This window comes from Dermacentor silvarum, chromosome 1 (assembly GCF_013339745.2).
Source record: "Dermacentor silvarum isolate Dsil-2018 chromosome 1, BIME_Dsil_1.4, whole genome shotgun sequence".
Taxonomy (NCBI): Eukaryota; Metazoa; Arthropoda; class Arachnida; order Ixodida; family Ixodidae; genus Dermacentor; species Dermacentor silvarum.
In genome coordinates, this window is record NC_051154.1 from 49,310,966 (window position 1) to 49,332,095 (window position 21,130).

The 21,130-nt window shown below is 46.1% G+C and overlaps 1 protein-coding gene across 8 annotated transcripts in view; it reads left to right on the forward strand.

Moving 5' to 3' along the window:
- Positions 1–21,130, forward strand: part of LOC119462486 (elongator complex protein 4-like) — a 71,906-nt gene that overhangs the window by 38,174 nt on the left and 12,602 nt on the right. For 3 of the 8 annotated variants that reach the window (XM_049667746.1, XM_049667726.1, XM_049667718.1), the window contains exon 5: positions 1,901–2,006. The exons of 4 other annotated variants lie outside the window; for them this stretch is intronic. The gene's annotated coding sequence lies outside the window, so the exon portion shown is untranslated. Of the gene's footprint in view, positions 1–1,900; positions 2,007–8,850; positions 9,798–21,130 lie in introns of those variants that run through there. One more of the 8 variants, XM_049667751.1, reaches the window with a different exon arrangement.

The window sequence follows — 21,130 nt, forward strand, 5'->3', positions numbered from 1 at the left end:
AAAAGGCATCTGAGCAGAAATAACCTTTTAGGTAAGGAAAGGGAGGGGGGGGACACACACACTGCTGATCCATAAATTCTAAACATAAGCATGTCAACTGTGTCCAAGACGGTCGTGCATTTTTTAGTTTTCTCAGTTTTTGGCACACATATTTGTCAGGTGTTTCAGTGCTTATTATATACAACTACTAATGGTCGTGCTGAGCGGTCTTATTAAAAAAGGCAAGTCTTTTACTGATGTTTATTAAAGGGGCCCTGAAACACCTTTCCAAGTAATCTTAGAATGACCTCGCTAGAGGAGTATGTTGCCTCATGAGTCTCCTGCCGGAAAACATTTTGGAGGTTGTCATCACACTGGCCTGCAGCTTTTTCTCTCCTTTCGTCTTCACTAGTGCGCTGGAAGCTAAGCTACACAGGGGGATGGCAAGGGGACAAGTCCCTGCTCAAAATTTGGGTTTTTTATTTTTTATTTTCTTTGACACTACTTCTTGTTCAGTCGTGTGCATGGTGCTCTCTCAACGGGAGGTAGGCACTCGGGCTGCCTCATGTCACCACTTGCCTAGAGCTGCGTCCACAGAGAGCAATCAGAGCACACAGTTTTCAGGACGTCTCGCTGACGAGAGGGCTCGTTTTGGTACTCCATGGCGGTCATAGTATCTTCACTATGCAGTAGACGCAGCTACGCACAACTGTCGAGCGTATAGCGTAACATTCGCTATGGGCATGGCTGGGCTGGAGTACATGCTCATGTGCTCCAGGCTATGTCTGGCCATGCTACCTGGTCCAGAACGGCGTTGTCCTGCACCATCTTAATTGACAGATAGTAGCGAAATCCAGATTGTGCATTTTGAAGCGCTATCAATGGTTCAATACGAAGTGATGTCTGCTAAGGCGTCTAGGCTGGAGCGAGTGTGCGCTGCTGCTCATGATGTGTGGCAGGTACAAGGCGCATAGAAGCGAGCTAGTGCATGCAGGCAATCGTACGTGTGGTGGGGGAGAGGACTATATGCACTGGTGAGTACTGTCGTAGCAGACTCAGTACAAAGCAAATGACCGACTTAGGCATGCACAGCTGCAGTGGAAAAAAATTGGCACAAGTGGCCGATGATCGGAGCAGAAAAATTGTGGTATGCGGCGCTCTTATTCCCGTGCACACTGGTATCTAAGGTACCACATGATTCATGTTTCAAAGAGAGGGTGCTTGGCACTCTCGTTTTCGGCGTGCTAGGGAACAACAGCGTCGCGTGCCGCAATTTATCTGCTCGGGTGATTGGTCACTTGTGCTAATCTTTTTCCACTGCAGCTGTGCGTTTGAAAAAGCACACATGTAGTGCACCGGATGCTGCCTATCATGGTTGGAGGAGAAAATGCAGCATTAAACAGACAACTGTGGTTTGAGAATGAAAGAACAAAGATGAAATCCTTTTTCAGTCTTTTTGTGATTGCAGACTTGTATAATTTTCTTTATTAAACAAAAATCGGCAATAATAGTATTACTGAGAATGTTCTCACGATCACGAAATCCGCAAATAACTGTTGGACCCACTTGCTTCCGCTTGCAGCGTAGCTGCTACCGACACTGCAAAGGAGAGATGAAGCAATTTTTTACTGTTTTTGAGATGAGATTGTAAATTCCTTGCTGCATGCAGTGCAATAATATTTGGCTCACATGTTCACTGGAGCCTCTTTTACAGATCGGCAATGTTTTCTTATTATGTTCCAGAAGTGTCTCGGGGCCCCTTTAAAATTGGCAGTTGTCTACCGATATTAAAACAAAAGGGGAGGGGAGGGAATTATTGTTGGCCAATCACTGACGCTCCTGTCTAGTGTATATTTTGAAATTTGGCTTAAGAATGGATGCTTATGTGATTGTGATTTATTTTTTCTTTTCTTCATTTAAGGATGTGACAATTCCATAACTGCGAATTCTTTTGGGCCTGTGTGCTTTGGCCTGGAGCTGTAGTACCAAGCATTCTTAACGGACCTTGAGGACAGGTTCAATTCAGTGTAAGTCAATGCATTGTCATGACAGGCACATTACTCCTGGAATGGCAGGTATGTTACTCTTATATACACTGGAGCTTCAATAAGCCCTAAAACAACATAAAGGTCATTAAGTGTTTCCATGGCTCAGCTGGTTTGATAAGTAACTATATAAGCCATGATTAACGAAGACAGTAGGATTTGTCAGGTTCGTGCAAGCTACAAGACATTGTGCTCCACAGTAAGAACCACTATTTTATTACTTTTGAAGCAACTGGCTCTGGGAAGGAAAACGAGAAACAAGTGAGAATTATTGCTATAGGCAGTACCTTAAATCACCTGCTCAGTCCTCACACACTGTGTACTGGCAGTAATATATCACTAAAGATCAGATTTAGCTGTTAAGTTTATGCAGTATTTTTAGTTGTAAAGGAGATTTGTATCTAGGACAGCATTAGCACTGAAGTGCAGTGTGTGCCGACTCTGGTTAAAAGGTGCCTCTGGCCAAGCACAGTGCTTATAAACAGACAAAAAAAAAAAAAAAAATTAAGCTTCAAGCTGCTCCGAATGCTTTTGCATGCAACCCCAAGCTTTGTGTCACTGCAGAGCTTCAACACTTAATGCCTTGTCTGGAGCCCTTGTATTTTTTTAACCGCAGAATGCTCACAGCTCCCATTTTTTATTAAATACTCCTCCTCCAAAATTTACTTTAAAACCTACCCAAGTGAAACGTTTTAGCAATAATTTAAACTAGGATCTGATTGGTCCCAGGTGCATGTAGGACCACTTAGAACTGTTTACAGTTACAAATGATGCTAGTTTACATTGGCCTGCTGGACCAATGCTGGTTAATATTAACTGTTCTAGAAATCAGCTGAAATGGTTTTGCCCCCAGAATGTGTTAGGTCTAGTTGCAAGCTGGCACCACGCAGTCTGCAACCAAGGGAGCCATGTGCATTTAGGTGGCAAAACCTCACTGGTATGTTTAGAGAATGATTCCACACCAATAGTGCAGCCCTGTGACAAAAGTACTATAGTACCAGTGACAAAGTGGCTTGTGCAACACTGGTGCGGCCAAGAAAAACAGTTACAGCCATTGCAGCACCAGGCAGCACAACACAGAAGTCACTCCAACCAACTTTTCCTTGCAGTACCATGTGCCATACTGAAGAAGCCATGGTTGCATGCAGTGAGGCAAACTCTTCTGGTCTGTAAAAATTATTTAGCAAGTATTGGTCACAGCAGTGTTTAAAGAGCCCCTCACCAGGCCCCATAGCAAATTTTGGTTATATGCTGAGAGTTGTTACATGCCCCCCAGGGAGCGACCTACCACAGGAATTTTTGAAATTAGTTTGTTAATAGCAAAGATACAATTATTTGAAGTGTTGCAAACCCATGATTTCAGGAGGCTAGCTTTACTGCCAACATAGACGTAGACACTCTCTCCACTTGTCTAGCCTCCACAAGCAAAACTCCTTCCCTGCATTCTCCCATATCGGAGCCAGAGGATCGTGCGACGCATACAGTGGAATCTCGATGATACGAATCTCACGGGGTCACGAAAAATATTCGTATTAGCCAAAATTCGTATCATCGAAACACAATTAAGCCTAGCTAAATTAAAGTCGGAGGTGAACTCACTCGGGCACACGCACGTAAAAAGCATTTGCAGTATAGATCACTTATAACGTAACTGTTTATAGTGCAAAACTGGCTACAACGCGGCCTTTTCCGACTGCCGTTTACCCTCCCATAGAACTCCATGTATACGCATACCGCTTACAGTGCAATCGCGTGAGACGAAATACCGGTTATAATACGGCTTCCGCTGGAAAATCTCGCCGACTAGGGCGGTAGCGAGCACGCTTCTCAACAAGGTGCGCCCACCGACGGGAGAGGAGATCAACGAAGGCGATGCAGAGGAGGAGCATGAGATGTGGAGCACGAGTCCAAGGGCGATAAAATGGTCGCCGCGCGCCGTATGTGCGAGTGAAAGCACACCTTTCCCTTCACGCACGGAGAGCGAACGCACAGCGGAGAGCAAACCCGACTTCCGTCACGGCCGGGCACGCCATTCGAGCCCTGCCCTGCTTCCGTCGCGCGAAAGGCCGGGCGAATGAAAAGCCGAATTTAAATTTGCTGACCTTTTTTGAGTGGCCGCAAAAAAATTCCTGTCTCACAGTTAAAGAAGTTTGGCATCAGCAGTAAGGGTGAGAAAATGAACAGATTGAAGCAAGATCATGAAAAACATATCTTTTACTTTCTTCGCTCTTTATTTACCATATCACATTTGCGACGTGTATCCTGGATATTTTAGTGTTTGCTGGTGTCGCACTACCGATATGTATTTATTTTGAAGAATGCATGAAACATTAAAGAAACATTAAAAAGAGCAATGTTCTGTTCTGTTTTGAGACCAGTCACAATATTCCGCGGTCAGTTACCAACGCACGGAACATGGCACAAATGAGAGCATTTTGCGCATTCACTTAGAGCATATTTAGTTCAGTGCACAAAAACTAAATTTTAATGCAGTCACATTTGGTGGCAAACACGGAAGGAATGGCTGCACAAGACGAGCTTTCTTGTTTTCGATGGCAACATTTTTCCTGTTTTTGAGTCTGGAATTCACGGCTCGCATTGAAGTGCATGCGTGTAATACTGGTATCACACGGTGCACTTTCGATCGTGATCTAGCACAATGAAATTCTCTACCGCGATTTGCTCCCTCCCGCAGCTTGCGTGACGGAGCCGATCACAACCAAGAAATTCGATCGCAATTGAAAGTGTGCCATGTGACACCCGCAGAAGTATGACAGAATTCAGCACCTGGCATGTAAAAGTAGCCACATTTATCACACTTAAGCTGAGCAATGTTTTTCAATTGCAACTCGTCTACACCTCCCAAAAAATATCCCCGAAAACGGACCTCCTTTAAAAAAAAAAATGGAAGCACTTTGTTTACAGTATTTTTGGTATCTGTGCTTGAAGCTCCTGTACACTGTAAACAAGTGTATGTGCAAAACCACTCTTGCCGCTTCGGGCAAAAATGTGGCAAGTGGCACCACTGGGCAGGAAACGGTCAAGCGACACTCCACTTCGCGCACTGTAGCTTTAAAACTGAAACAAATTAAAATACATTGCTCAATAGACCATCAAAAATAGGCAAGAGGTACTCGCTGCTCACTTTATTTGTGAAATCATGTGTGCTGTTTATAATGCAGAGCAACTGCTGAAACCCAAATTTCCAAAGCTCTCTTCCAACATAAGGCTGTCTGGTGGTGTTGCTCTCTAAATCTTCGCATTCTTGACATTGATTTTGTATTATTTTGGCTAATGAGAATGGTAGGGAGTGAAATGTCGTTCTATACATACACTTTACAATTTGAGTAAGCCCAGCTAAGTTGTTCATGAATGTCAGGAAATGCATGACTACCTGGCAGGAAAAAGAGTAGTAGGGCACGTACACCAGGGCCGCGATTTTGTTGAAATGTCTTTTCCCGATGGTAATGCCTTTCGGCACTTTTCGCGTTCATGAGTGGTCAAGCGACGCATCGCCCTGGGCGGAGCCTCGAATGTGGCCACTCACGCACGCGAAAAGCGCTGAAAGGCATTAGCCTTTAGAAAGGCACTGCTACAAAATACTGGCCGAGTATCTGAAGGGTCCTGTATGTGCTGATGTAGAGCACCCTCTGGGAACAAGTAGTACACTGCAGTGACAGTTTGTGTAGGAGGGCCTCCTGCCTCTATTGACACTTAACACTTGCTCTGTGTGTGCATTCCAATTCACGCATTAACCGCAGGGTACACAATCGTGTACTACATTAACCATGTAGTACACAATCCTTAAAGTGCCCCTCACCAGGTTTGGCCATTTTGAGTTAACAAGCGCAGTGCACACAATGGGCACTAACGATTGTACCTGTTGACTGTTACATCCCTACATGGCGCGGAAAGAGCTTAAATTTCACACCAAACGCTGCTTGCCCTTCTCGCAAGTTCCGCAATTCCAGTCAGAGCGTCGATGTCATCGCGCAAGTGTGCCTACGTACACCCGTGAGCAAAAGTATACAGACCACAGGGTCGCCGAAAAAACTGAATTTCTCCATAATTAACACATACAAACTGAAATTGACGACTACACTGGAAAGTTCGCAATGCCAAGTTTGGACTGCAGTCCTCAATTTCAAGTTTCATTCGCAAGCAGCTGAAAAAAGCGGATTTTTCGCGCAATCCCTGGTCCGGTATACTTTTGCTCACGGGTGCACATGGTCGTGCTGTCACATTGCTTACAGTGACACGTGACTTCGAAAATTATTCAAGGCTACATCAGTTATTTGTTTAATCTGTTGCTTCAATAGACCAATTAAAGTTTAGAGAAGTAATAAAGCATACAAACCAAATATCTGCATGTTTTTGTTTTACTTCCTACTGTAGCACTTCCATTTCGTCTGCTTGGTCACGCTTGCGCACAGAGAAAGAAACTATGCCATTTTCTACTGTATTCCAGCGCTGTGATCATGCTCTTTCATCCTCTCGTGTCTGCCTCAGTACTCGCGACTGTGGCACGGACTTATACCGCTTATCAGGCATTCGCGTGCAGAGCGCGCAAAATAGCCTGCTGTGCGAAATAAGACAATTGCAACAGCTCGCACGCGAGACCATTACCGGTAGTGCGCCACTCAGCAAAAACGCAAGAGAGAGGGAGGGAAAAGAAAAGAAACAGGCGTGGCCCAGCGTGTGATGTATTCGTCACGCGGTCCTTCGGCTCTGGTGTGGGAGAACACAGAGAAGAAATTTCGCTTGTGGAGGCTAGACGAGGAAAGTGGAGAGAGTGTTTATGTTGGTGGTGACGCTTGCCTCCTGAAATCATGGGTTTCCGGCACTTCAGATATTGCTATCGCTGCTATTAATGAACTAATTCGATAAGTTCTTGTAGTGGAACACTCTTTAGAGGGCACGTAACAACTTCCAGCGCATAACCAAAATTTGCTTTGTGGACTGGTGAGGGGGCCCTTTAAGCACATTCTAATGACTCTGAGGTGATTAGGTGTGAACGACACATATGGTGTATGTCAAGATGGACTGTTTATCCTATAGGCACTGTATATACCAGTGTGAGCCTGTATGTATTGGGGTACGATTTCCTTTTGGAACCATTGTCGTATATATTTTAAAACCTGAGCTGTGTGCCATGGCAGACAGTGACAACTTCAGACATATTTAAAGGACTTTTTTTAAGAAGCCTACAACAGCAATTTTGTATAAAGCTGCTTTCGATGTGTTACACATTGTACCATATTATTTTGCGCATTATCCACCCTCACCTATAACAATTACAACACCCCTGAAAGAAGAAGAAAAAAAAAAAATCGGCATATAGAGCCATCAGAAATACCTGCAAACAACAATGCTGAAGTCTTTGAAAAAACAGTTTGGCACATTTATCGACATGAGATGCTCTGGAAATAATTTTCCTTCAAATGCTTAGTCGTCACCACTCATACTGCTCCTCTTGTTTTAAGTGCTGTCACCACTATTGTAAACAGGGTCATCCTCTGGCACATCAAGGCCATTGCTAATGGAACACTTTTTTAGAGCATCTTTTCACCATTTTTTTCTAAATGCCTTCCGCACCTCTATACTCTGTTTGATTAGTTCCTATCAGCACTGTGAAAGCTACGGGTGTCCTCGATAAATTAGGAGGTCTAACACATCTTAAAGGTGTTCTTCTGCACCTTGTCTTCTGCTAGCGGTGACTGCTGCAGTGCAGGCGGCGGCATCATCTATGAACACTCTGCAACTATGCAGTGTGATCAGCTGTTGTGATTGCAGCAGCGAATTTTTCTTTCGACACTGACAAGGTGTTCATATTTGAGATACATACAGGGTGTTTCAGCGAACACTTTCAAAATTTATTTAACGTTGCCTGTGGCAGATAGCCCAATTCTAGTTCATGAGCTGGTCTACTTGAAGAGGCGGACATTACTTGCACAAGAAATTGAAATGCGTAATCGAATAATTAACAGAAATTCACTAATCAAGTTTTTAACTAATGACCTGATGGCCCATATTGTAATTTACAAATTGTAGCTGTGGAGTTCGCAAGGCAGGTTCACTTGGAACGAATTCTCAGGATGACACCAGTTTCGAGATATTAATTCCCGAACTTTGCGGAGAAATGCATTGCCGTTCCAGTTAATTTTGTGCTTCAATGCATAAAGCGACGTTTTGTTAAGAACTTAACTGGAACGCCAATGCATTTCTCCGCAAAGTTAGGGAATTAATATCTTGAAACTGGTGTCATCCCGAGATTCGTTCGAAGTGAATCCGCCTTGCGAACTCCACGGCTACAATTTGTAAATTACAATATGGGCCATCCGGTAATTAGTTAAAAACTTAATTAGTGAATTTTTGTTAATTATTCGATTACGCATTTCAATTTCTTGTGCAAGTAATGTCTGCCTCTTCGAGTAGACCAGCTCATGAACTAGAATTGTGCTAGCTGCCACAGGCAACCTTTAAGAATTTGTGAAAGTGTTCGCTGAAACACCCTGTATAATATAGGGGGGGGGGGGGGGGGGTTAAAAAGAAAAAGTTAACCAAATTACCCCAGCCCGTTCCACTAGGTATAGCAGCCTTATATTTGAGATACAGAGGTAAATGGGAGTTGCAAAGCTGGAGGATTCAGAAATACTCGGCTGACGCGTAATATCGCACTCATCGTACGGGATGGTGGCGCCATCTCTCTATCCCTCTTGTAACAGCCATTGTACAGGTTACGCTTGCTGATTCATAAGTGCAAGTGTTCTCTTAATTACAAAATTTGTGCTTGCACCTTTACCGCACCCTTTCTGCACTGTTCCAGGCACGTTCAGTGCCAGCTGCTTCATTCCTTTCACCTAAAGAAGCAACTTGGAACAATAGGCACAGGGCGAGTCTGCAAAAGCCATTTTCACGAAGGACGAAGCCCTACCCAGGAGGGAGCCCTCCATAGTGCTGTGGCTGTGCCAACTACACATATTAATTTAGTCACTGTCAAAGCAATTAATCGTGTGTACTTTTCAAATGTAAATTAATGTATCTACAGCAGTGTTGCATTGATTTCTTTTGTTCTTTGCACGTCTTCACTTGGACAAGTGGAGTACTCTATTTTCAGTGTTACAGAGCCTCAATAAATATGTTATTAAAAAGCAAGGTAAAATTGCACAGAAAGCTGCAGCTGCGGCCTATAGAGAAGCTTCCAAGTAAACACCTGCCGACGAGACCATTTATCAAGGCCATTTAGTCAAACAACGGGTTCCGAACTGTAGAAATAAATTTCTCTGCACCAGAATCTGTGCTTGCAGACCTCATAGCTTTGGCTCTGCTGCAAGGAAATACTGAAACAAGAGTATATATTACAAGCCACTGATACACCAGTCCTACGTCCAGCCTGCGGATACAACTTGCTGGCATGAGGTCATAAAATCCTGCAGCCATCCACTCCTTGTGCAAATGCTTGATGTGTCTGTAAAAGCTTATTCGTTCAAACGTCTTTTAGTTAAAACATAAAGGTCAAGCCGCTCGCTATAGTAACGAGATTCGTGTTGCCGTCAGCAAGACATGTTTTCGCCTCATAGGTTCAATGACCTCAAAAGAAGTCAGACACCAGCACGAAACTTTGTGCCAACATGACACCAGGCTTCTTTTTCCACACAGCTTTAAGCCAACCAATGACTGGCTTCCTTATAGAAAATTCTCGTCTCTTTATCAGCCACTGCAACCACCCATGGCTTGCTTGGAACTAGTCTTTGGTATTTCTTATTCCTGAGCCGGCCTGCAAGCTTCAACCTGGGCCATCTTTGTAGACAGATTGGATCAGGGGCTTCCCCAGGAATTGAAATTAGGGGGTCTATATATATATATATTTTTTTTTTTTGGGGGGGGGGGGACATTTAGAATAAAGAAGCTAGTAGCGGTAGTCGTTTTTATTTTTTATTTGTGTCCTTGACTCCAGCACTGGTGACAAAAATTGTGAACAGTTACTTCACTTTACACAAGGACGGAAGTCTGATTTCTGAACATACAAAATTAAAGAAAAGCGACTACATAAAACATGTAGAGAAACTATGCGGCAGTTCACAGTTCAGACTACAGTACTTGCAATAAAACCTACAAAATCTAGCTGCTCAACCCCACTCGCTGAACGCAGATGTGAAAAATGCTGTAAAACATGCGCGCTTGTGCACTAGGCATAACATATCAACTCTTAATTAGGCACACACACCAGGAAGTCGAATTTATGCTGAACATGTAGGGGGGGGGGGGGGGGCACATGTGGAAGGCGTATATGGGAGCTTCGATATCGGCCACGATGATATGCATTACATTGACATATCAAGATATGAATTTACGGCTGCTACGCACAATTGGTTGAATATGTACAAGCACAGGCACTTTGCACATCTTGTGCATTAACTGCGTAACTAAACTAATAAAAGAATTATGAACCAAGAAGTGAGCATCAATGTTCTTCGTACCAGTAAAACTAAACCACAACAAATATATGTAAGCATTCTCAACCACATTCCGAGCAGTTACATCCGCCTGGGTTTCTTGCTGTAACTCCCTGCCACTTTCGCGATAAAATCTTGAAAAACGCATCGTTCATTGTCAGTGGCATCGCGGCTGTCTGGCAGTTTCGGGCCTTCAATGGTGATGCTCAGCAGCTCATTCAAGTGGTTAGGGAGAAAGCAGCTTCTTTCTGACGACAAAACCTGGTTCAGGGACGAAAAGGAGCGCTCGATGGTGGCTGTGGTGATCGGTAGCAACAAAAGTGACCGACAACATCTTGCAACTTGGGAAACATAGCGACGAAGTGGGGAACAACGAGAAGGGAAGATAAAAATACTGCGCATGTCAAACCCTGCTTCAAGCATTGGAAGATGTTCCACTGCACATCTAAATTCCTCTCTTGTTCTTTATCGTATGGCAAGCCAATTGCTGGGAAGGCTGCCCTCCAGTTTACTGTGTCTCCCTTTTGTGGTAGGAGCACATAGAAAGATAGCAGGGTTGAGGTGGAGTCGACAAGTCGCTGCCGAAGGTTGTCCAGAATTATGGCTTTGTACTTGTTTAACTCACGCGCGAGGTTGCTCTTGTTCTCGTCTGTTAATACCTCCACAAAAGTGCCATTTTTAAGGAGATTCTCTGCTGATGTTCTTACTTCTTTGAGCACTGCTTCCACAGAAATCGCCGTAATAGAGTCTGTGGTTGCTTCAATCACAGAGTAAAGATCTACTGCTGTAATTGTAGTTGCCTGGATGGCATTGTTTAGAGACTCCAATGGCACCAGGAAACGATCGACAAGTGTAATAATAGCAATCGTTTTTTCTTAACCTAGCTGTAACATTAGTTCACCAGTTTCACTGCTCATGTCAGCACCATCTTGGTAAATGTTTTCCAAAGTGAATATCAGCGACTCAAGTACCTTTAGTATCACAGCCAGTGATCGCTCATGAGAGAGCCACCGAGTTTTGCTTGGCTGCAGAAGTTTCAGCTTCAACTCAACAGCATCTTCGATGTTTTCAAGAACACTAGCTCAAGCATTTAGGACTCTTACTGAAGAAAGAGTAGAGTGATGAGACGAGATTAAGAGTCTTTTTGATTTCCTTTGACGACTCTGTAGCACGCACTAGGGCAAGCTGGAGTAAATTACCTCTGCATTGAGTGTAACAAAGAGATAAGGGTTGCATTTCTGCTTTATGTAAAGCCTGCACCCCTCTGTGCCTTCCAGAGAAGTTTGGAGCCCCATCAAATGAACAAGAAGCCATCTTGTTTGCGTCGAGTCCGGACATGCTCAACTCGTTCAGGATATGCGTGGTCACAGAAGAAGCCGATACGGCAGAGATAACTTCGACGTCGAGGAACGTGCCCTTCGGTTTGCCATTGACATCAAGATAGTGTATGCAGTGACTCAGGATTTGGCGTCCAATAATGTTAGTGCTGAACAGCAGTGATGTGATGAACAGCATACAAAGGCTCCTTCTATAACTAGCGATGAAGTTAGAAGGGCCTTGCAAGGCATGACCAGGGGAAAAGCTGCTGGAGAAGATGGAATAACGGTCGATTTAATCAAAGATAGAGGCGATATCATGCTTGAAAAGCTGATTGCGGCTCTCTATGTGCAATGCCTCACGACTTCAAGTGTGCCAGAAAGCTCGAAGAACGCCAGCACTATACTAATCCATAAGAAGGGAGACGTTAAAGAATTGAAGAAAAATAGACCCATTAGCTTGCTTTCAGTATTGTATAAAATATTCACCAAGGATAATTTCCAATAGAATCAGGGCAACACTTGACTTCAGTCAACCAAAAGAACAGGCTTTTGTTACGGGCGGGGGTTTGGGGAACCTTCAACAGCGTCTGCTTGGAGCTCGAACCAGGTTGACCATCGGAGAGGGTCCGGCGGGGAAGACGAGGCTACGTAAAAACAAGTACCAGAAGTTTAATACATGGTTACAGGTGAGCGGTGTGCTCCAAAGAAAACAGAAGAAACGTTCAACGAGCATGCACTTGCACGCCAGGGCAAAGCAAAAGTGTTCTCCACGTGGCTGCTGGCTGGCTTTCTTATACCCTCCACCATCCGGGCACTATCCCCCTCTCCTCGCCCCCCCACTGCAGGACATGGTGGGGCAAACCAGACGAAGTAGAGATGGTAGGTGATCGTAACGGGGTGAGCGTCCTCAGCGGGGGAGGAAGGGTTGCAGGGCGGCTCGACAGGTTTCATCTCTGACCCTCGCAACTGACACGTCTATTCATGTTTACGAGCAAGATCGTTAAGCACGCCGATTACCATGCGTTTGCACGTGGTCCGAGCATGGCCTCTCAAAGTGAATCGGAATTGACTACTTGTTGTCCGGGCATCGCAGCTCTAAGGCAATTGTAACACTGGCTTCAGGAAGGGATATTCTACGATTGATCATATCCATGTCATCGATCAGGTAATCAAGAAATCTGTGGAGTACAATCAACCTCTCTATGTGGCTTTCGTAGATTATGAAAAGGCATTTGATTCAGTAGAGATACCAGCAGTCATAGAGGCATTGCGTAATCAAGGAGTACAGGAGGCATACGTGAATATCTTGGCAAATATTTACAAGATTCCACAGCTACCTTGGTTCTCCACAAGAAAAGTAGAAAGATACCTATCAAGAAAGGGGTCAGGCAAGGAGACACAATCTCTCCAATGCTATTCACTGCATGCTTAGAAGAAGTATTCAAGCTCTCGGACTGGGAAGGCTTAGGAGTGAGGATCAACGGCGAATATTGCGGCAACCTTCGGTTTGCAGATGACATTGTTCTATTCAGCAACAATGGGGACGAATTACAGCTGATGTTTGAGGACCTTAACCAAGAAAGTGTAAGAGTGGGGTTGAAGATTTTATATATATATTTGTTGTAAGGCAGCAGCACAGCTGTTGTCTCGTCGCCTTTATTCGGCTGAGCCACGCGCTGAACGAAGACGACGCGCACCGTGATGATGATTATGTACAGGTGAAGAAGATGAAGGATGAATATTTTGCTCACACTAATTACCCCCTCGCGCGGAAGCGGCCAACCTGGCCGCTGGTTATAGCGGTGCGGTATGTCGTTGGAATGGCTTTAGGCGCGAAACGTGGACAATTTCTGTGCCACTATAGCAGCCATCGGAAGGCGTGACAGCGGGAGTGATGCGGTAGTTCACTGGCGAAGTTTGCTCTACAACAGTGTAGGGCCCTATAAAACGTGACTGAAACATTTCGCACAGGCCAGGAACTCCAGGGGGTGTCCACAATAACACTTCATCGCCGGGGCTGAACAGAACGACGCAGTGAAATGCATCGTAGCGAGTCTTCCTATCCTGTTGACTTGCCTCGATGTTGAGGCGGGCGTGATGGCGACACGCGGCAAGGCGAGATGTGAACTGCCCACTCACTGATGCCGACAAGTTCACGGGGGCATCAAAAAAAGAGACGTCGAGGAGAGAGGTCGATTGACGCCCGTAAACTAGAAAGAATGGTGAGTAGCCAGTAGTGCGCTGTGCAGCGGTGTTGTAGGCAAAAGTCACGAATGGCAGAATGGTATCCCAGTTGGTGTGGTCAGCGTTGATGTACATGGAGATCATGTCAGAGAGAGTTCGATGGAAGCGCTCTGTGAGGCAATTAGTCTGAGGATGGTAGCTGGTAGTCGTCTTATGGATGGTGTGGCATGTGCGGGGGACGTCCTCGAGTAGCTTCGACAGAAACGCCTTGCCACGGTCACTCAAAAGGACGCGTGGCGCTCCATGTCGTAGAAAGATGGCTTCCAAGAAGAAAGTCGCAATCTCCTCTGCGGATCCTGGAGGTAGCGCAGCTGTTTCGGCGTACCTGGTCAAGTGGTCAACTGCAGTGACGACCCATCTCTTGCCGCTAGCTGATAATGGCAGCGGTCCGTAGAGGTCAATCCCGATGACTGCGAATGGAGCATCAGGACAGGGAAGAGGTTGCAGCAGTCCAGCCGGAGGTGAAGTGGGCCGTTTGCGGTGCTGGCAGAGCGAGCAAGAAGCGACGTATTTCGCTACGCAGGTAGTAAGTCCAGGCCAGGAAAAACGACTGCGGATGCGTTCATAGGTCTTGTGAAAGCCGAGATGTCCAGCCGTGGGATCATCGTGAAATGTCTTCAATATCTGTTCCCTGAGTGATCGAGGAGCGACAGGAACCCAACGCTGTCCTTCGGGGTGGAAGACATACCGGTAGAGGATTGAGTTTGCACACTTGAAGTTCTGTAACTGGCGACGGGCTCGTGCGTTAGGAGGACGAGATGAGCCGTGAAGGCGTTCCATAATTGAGTGGCAGTAAGCGTCGTCACGTTGGTGGGACGCGAACGCCTCAGGGTGGAAAGAAGGAAGACCGTTGAGAGCGGGCGAGTGAAAGAACTGCAGAGGACGCGTGTACAGGCTCGGTGACGAATGGAGGCAGGCCGGGAACGTCGGACTGCGGTGGTAACGGACAGTGGCTGAGAGCATCTGCATCGTTGTGTTTCTTGCCGGATTTGTACATGACGTCGAAGTCATATTCTTGCAGACGAAGTATCCAGCGACCTAAACGGCCAGATAAATTCTTTAACGTCGACAACCAACATAAGGCGTGGTGGTCGGTCACGACCGTAAAGTCGCGGCCGTGTAAATACGGTCAGAATTTTTGCGTGGCCCAAACAATGGCGAGACACTCCTGCTCGGTGATTGTATAATTTTTCTCGGCCGATGTTAGCGTCCGACTTGCATATGCGACCACGCATTCCTCAAAACGTTGTCGTTGCAAAAGAACAGCGCCGATTCCATGGCCGCTGGCGTCAGTATGGAGTAGAGTGGGTGCGGACTCATCGAAATGAAAAAGCACTGGCTCAGACGTGAGGGCACGCTTTAAAGTGTCAAAAGCCGCTTGGCACTTGTCTGACCATACGTATGGAGTTCCTGAAGGAAGGAGTCGGTGAAGCGGAGCCGCGATGGTAGCGAAGTCACGTATGAAGCGCCGGCAGTAAGAAGCCAGGCCAAGAAAGCTGCGAAGTTCTTTGGAGCGTTGGGGCCTCGGAAAGCCGAGGACGGCGGTAATCTTTTCGGGGTCAGGCCGAATGCCGTCTTTGCTTACGAGGTGGCCCAGTACTTTAATAGTCTTGCTGGCAAAGTGGCACTTTTTGGTATTCAGCTGAAGACCAGCAGCAGAGAGACACGTCAGAACTTCATCTACGCGCTGCAAGTGGAGTTGGAAGGTTGAAGAAAATATGACTATGTCGTCAAGGTAGCACAAACAAGACTTCCACTTAAGGCCTTGCAGAACAGTGTCCATCATTCGTTTGAAGGTTGCTGGTGCATTGCAAAGGCCAAAAGGCATGACGTTAAATTCGTACAGTCCATCAGGTGTTGCAAAGGCAGTTTTTTTCCTTGTCGGCCTCATGCATCAGTATTTGCCAATAACCCGAGCGTAAGTCAAGACTGGAAAAGTATTCCGTGCCTTGCAATGAATCTAATGTGTCGTCAATGCGAGGCAAAGGATATACGTCTTTTCGGGTTATTTTGTTCAAGGCACAGTAATCAACACAAAATCGCACTGAGCCATCTTTCTTGTGCACCAAAACAACGGGTGACGACCAAGGGCTGGCGGAGGGGCGGATGATATTTCGCTCGAGCATGTCGGCAACGTGCTTGTCGATTATCTCGCGTTCGGCGGAAGAAACGCGATATGGTCGACGGCGGACAATAGATTCCATCAACGTGTGTGCGATGAGTTGCTGCTGAAGTCTGTCCCAAGAGAGGTGAGTGTACGTCGAAGGAAGATTTATGTTTCGACAACAAGGCCAGTAGTTGATGTGCTTGCTGCTGAGTACTGATTGCGTTGGCGAGAGCAGTAGCAGGAGCAGCAGCTGCAGGTGGGCGTGGTTCTGCAGTACCAGTACTCGAAGCCATCACCGAGACAGGCTGTGTGTCCACACCACAAACCACGACGGCACCTTTGGGAAGCAAAATCGGCTCATTTGTGACTTTGAGTACTGTGAGAAGGGCCGTGCCGTTGATGAATCGAATGAGACTCGACGCTAGTGCAATTCCTTTTGAGAGGCAACGGGCTGATGGGGCGACTAGAACATCGCCATTGTCAATCACGTCGGAAGCAATCACAAGAAGTTGTGGCACCACATCAGGTGGCACCACACAATCGGCTACGGTTCGCAGACGGTGGCGGGACTGAGGCCCCTTGTCGGTGTCATCGGTCTCGCGCATGTGGACAAGGCGTTGTCGGCAAGAGATGAAAGCGGCAGCGGCAGAAAGAAAGTCCCAACCAAGCATGAGCATATAAGCGCAGGAAATCAGCACTGCGAACGGAATATGGTGGCGAATCCCATCAATAAAAACTCGAACGGTACACTGTGCCGATGGCTGTATCGTAAGGTTATTCGCCCTACGTAAATGAGTGCCATGGTAAGGTGGTGTGACCTTGCGTAGACGAGAGCACAAATCGGCATGAATAATAGAAATAGTGGCTCCCGTATCAACTAATGCTCGAACAGGCACACTAATAACAAATTGGCCGGGCTCTCAGGAGGTGTTGTTTGTCTGAGCGATGCAGCTTTCCCTCCAAAAACTGCACCATCTAGTTTTCTGAGTGGTAGTCGGTATGGGTGACTGGCTGGAGTGGCGATGTTGAGCGTCGGAGAGGGGAAGGAGAGCGGCGGCGTCCTGGATGGTAGTTTCGAGGAGCGTCGGGTGGATCGGGTGGGGAGAAGGAACGTGTTGAAGGGAGGCGCTGGTATTGGCTCGGAAAGGACACCAGATCCCTCTCGTAAGCATCGTAGCCGCGGCATTCGTTCTGCTGGCGCCTTTCACAAAACCGCAAGATGTGGCCTCAAATGCCACAATAATAACAGATTGGGCGGGAGGAGCGCCAGGGGACGTAAAATGAAATACAGGTGCACGGGGTGTAAAGGCTGCGACGTCGTTCTGAGGAATCGGAAGGGCACGCTGAGCGACGGAAGGTTGCATGGCAGCAACTTGTGCGTACATGAGTGGCGGATTTGGCGGCGTCAGAGGGTCAGGGCGTACAGCGGAAACCAAGGAAGACAGCTCGTCTTTGATGATGTCTCGTAGCCCAGTGGACGTAGAGTGAGCTGGAGGAACAGCAGAGCACGACAGGCCTTGTGCTTGAAGCTCTTCGCGGATCAGAGCCCGAATCAGCGTGCACAAATTGGCATCCGAAGAAGGTTGTGTGTCACAGACGTCTGGCTGTATCCGGATGGCCTGTAGTGTATCCAGATGCTGGCAGGTCGCGATGACATCGTCTACGGTGGTGGGGTTTTTAACTGCCAGTGTGTTAAACGCAACGTGTCAAATGCCTTTTAAGATGTGTAGAACGCGATCGGTCTCGCTCATTGCCGCGTCGACGCGACGGCAAAGGGAAAGGACGTCTTCATTGTACGAAGTGTAGGTCTCCCCTGGTTGTTGCATGCGCGCATCGAGCTGCCGCTTTGAAACTTCAGAACGGATGGAATCGCGTTCCGAAAATCTTCCGGACTTGGTGTTGGAAGGTGGTCCAATCGGGCAAGGCGCTCTCATGGTTAAAGAACCACGTCTTCGCGACATGGGACAGGTAGAAGGCGACGTGGCGAAGTTTTTGAGTGTCGTCCCAGTGGTTGTACTCACTCACTCGGTCATAGTTCTCCAGCCAGTCCTCGACGTCGTCGTGCGGGAGACCAGAGAATATAGTGGGGTCACGCTGCGGGGCGGTAACGATCCATACGGAGGCGGCTGGTTGGGGGGCAGCGGTGGTGATGCCGGAGGCTCCGGGTTGCGGTACTTGGGTCATGGCAGTGGACAGGTGGAGCAAACGGCGACCCGAACGAAGCTCCAATGGAGCTCGACGTCGTAGAGGTCTAGGGGATCGAAAGCAATCTCCACCACTTTGTAAGGCAGCAGCACAGCTGTTGTCTCGTCCCCTTTATTCGGCTGAGCCACGCGCTGAATGAAGACGACGCGCACCGTGATGATGATTATGTACAGGCGAAGAAGATGAAGGATGAATATTTTGCTCACAATATGTATATACATACATACATACATACATACATACATACATACATACATACATACACATGAGGAAAAGTAAAAAAGGAAAGGGACTTTTGCAATTTCTTGCACTAGGATTTGGTAACACTGCTAGTATCCAGCGTTGAATTAGTGTCGTATGCAACACTTCTATGGAACGTGTGTAGCAGACCGTTAAACATGGCAGCACCATTGTCGATCTGCACCGAGGAGGAAATGAGGGCAGTGATTCGCTTTTTATTTTCAGAAGGTGTTTAACCTGCGGAAATTATTCGTCGAATGCAAGCGCAGTATGGTGACAGTTGTTTATCGCAAAGCCAGATCTTCGAATGGATAGAGCATTTCAAACAGGGAAGAACTTCTTTATGCGACGAGGAATATCGGGCAATTTAAATGTTGCTGAGGCTATGGTGATGGAAAAGAGATGAATCACAGTGGACAAAATCGCCAATATTTTACATAACTGTCTTGGTTCAGCGTATTCCATCTTACATGACAGACTAAATATTCGGAAAGTGTGTGCAAGGTAGGTCCCGAAAGAATTGTCAGCGCAGCATAAGGCACAAAGGGGTTGGACATCTCTTGTAAACATTTGGCCCATTATCGTCGCGAGGGAGATGGATTTTTACAGCAAATTGTTACTGTAGATGAAACTTGGGTACATCATCACGAACCCAGAAGTAAGGCTGCGAGTATGGTTTGAAAACATTCATCATCACCAGAATTCAAGAAATTTAAACGTCAACTATCAGCTGGTAAGATTATGCTAACACTATTCTGGGACATGGAAGTGTGGTAGCCGTTCATTTCACCCCAAGAAGTGAGAAATATTGTGATGTGTTTCAAACTAAACTGAAGCATGCAATCAGATCCAAACGTCGTGGAAAGCTGCGAAAAGGTGTCATCCTGCAGCAAGATAACGCTCGACCACATTCTGCCAAACGGACAGCCGAAACAGTAAAGAAGTTGGGATTCGAATTGCTGGAACACCCTCCATACAGTCCAGACCTGGCTTCAAGCGATTTTCATATGGTTATACTATTGAAAGAAGCTCACTCAGGGAAAGAAGATTTGAAGCCAATGGAGATGTTATTGTTCTGGTGCAAAATTGGTTACAGGTGCAACCAAAAAACTTTTTTCCGATGGACTCATAAAACTTGTGAAACATTGGGCAAAGTGTGTTGAAGTGCAGCGAAATTATGTAGAAAAATAATGTATGTTTCAGTTCTCTATCATTTGAATAAATGTACCTTTTCTCAAAAGCCCCTTCACTTTTTGACTTCCCCTCATATCTTATATATATGTTGGTAGAATTCGCGGAAAGGAATAGGCTCCGAATAATGAATACCTTCTTCAGGAAGAGCAGCAACAGGAAGTGGACCTGGAAAAGCCCTAATGGAGAAACGAGGAATGAAATAGATTTCATACTCTCTGCCGATCCCAGTATAGTGCAGGATGTAGAAGTGCTAGGTAGGGTTAAGTGCAGTGAACATAGGTTAGTGATGTCTAGGATTTCTCTCAATTTGAAAGGAGAAAGAATAAAGTTAGTCAAGAAGAAACAGGCCAACCTAGATGCAGTAAAGGTAAAAGCAGACCATTTCAGGCTGGTGCTCGCAAACAAATATGCAGCTTTAGCACAAGAAGGTGAAGAAACGGAGGTAATGAATGAAGCCATAACTAGGCTCATCTCAGAAGCAGCAATTGAAGTGGGAGGTACGGCACCAAGGCAACCAGTAAGTAAGCTCTCCCAAGTAACAAAGGACCTAATAAAGGAACGACAAAGCATGAAAGTGTCAACTCAAAAAATCGGATAGAATTCGCTGAACTGTCAAAACTGTTCAACAAGAAAGTAAGGGATATTCAAAATTACCACGTGGAAAAGATTGAGGAAGCAGTAAAATATGGACGCAGCATGAAATCGGTGAGAAGAAAACTTTGCATAGGAAAAGGCAAAATGTATACACTGAAAGATAAGCAGGGTAATAATCGGCAATTTCGATGACACAGTAAGAACAGCGGAAGAGTTCTATACTGACCTGTACAGTCCCCAGAGCAGCCAAGCTAGTTTCTTTCGGAGTAGTGATAAACGGGATACAGAGGCTCCTTCTATAACTAGCGATGAAGTTAGAAGGGCCTCGCAAGACATGGCCAGGGGTCAAGCTGCTGGAGGAGATGGAATAACAGTCGATTTAATCAAAGGTGGAAGAGAGATCATGCTTGAAAAGCTTGCGGCCCTCTATACACAATGCCTCACGATTTCAAGTGTACCAGAAAGCCGGAAGAATGCCAACATTGTGCTAATCCATAAGAAGGCAAACGTTAAAGAATTTAAGAAATGTAGACCCATTCGCTTGCTTTCAGTATTGTATAAAATTAATATTCAAGATAATTTACAATAGAATCAGGGCAACACTTCAGTCAACCAAGAGAACAGGCTGGCTTCAGGAAGGGATATTCATACCTGCCAAGTCTCCCAGATTACCCAGGAGACTCTTGGATTTGGACCATTTCTTCCGGTTGTACGGTTGACAGGAAAATCTCCTGGAAATTGCTGTTG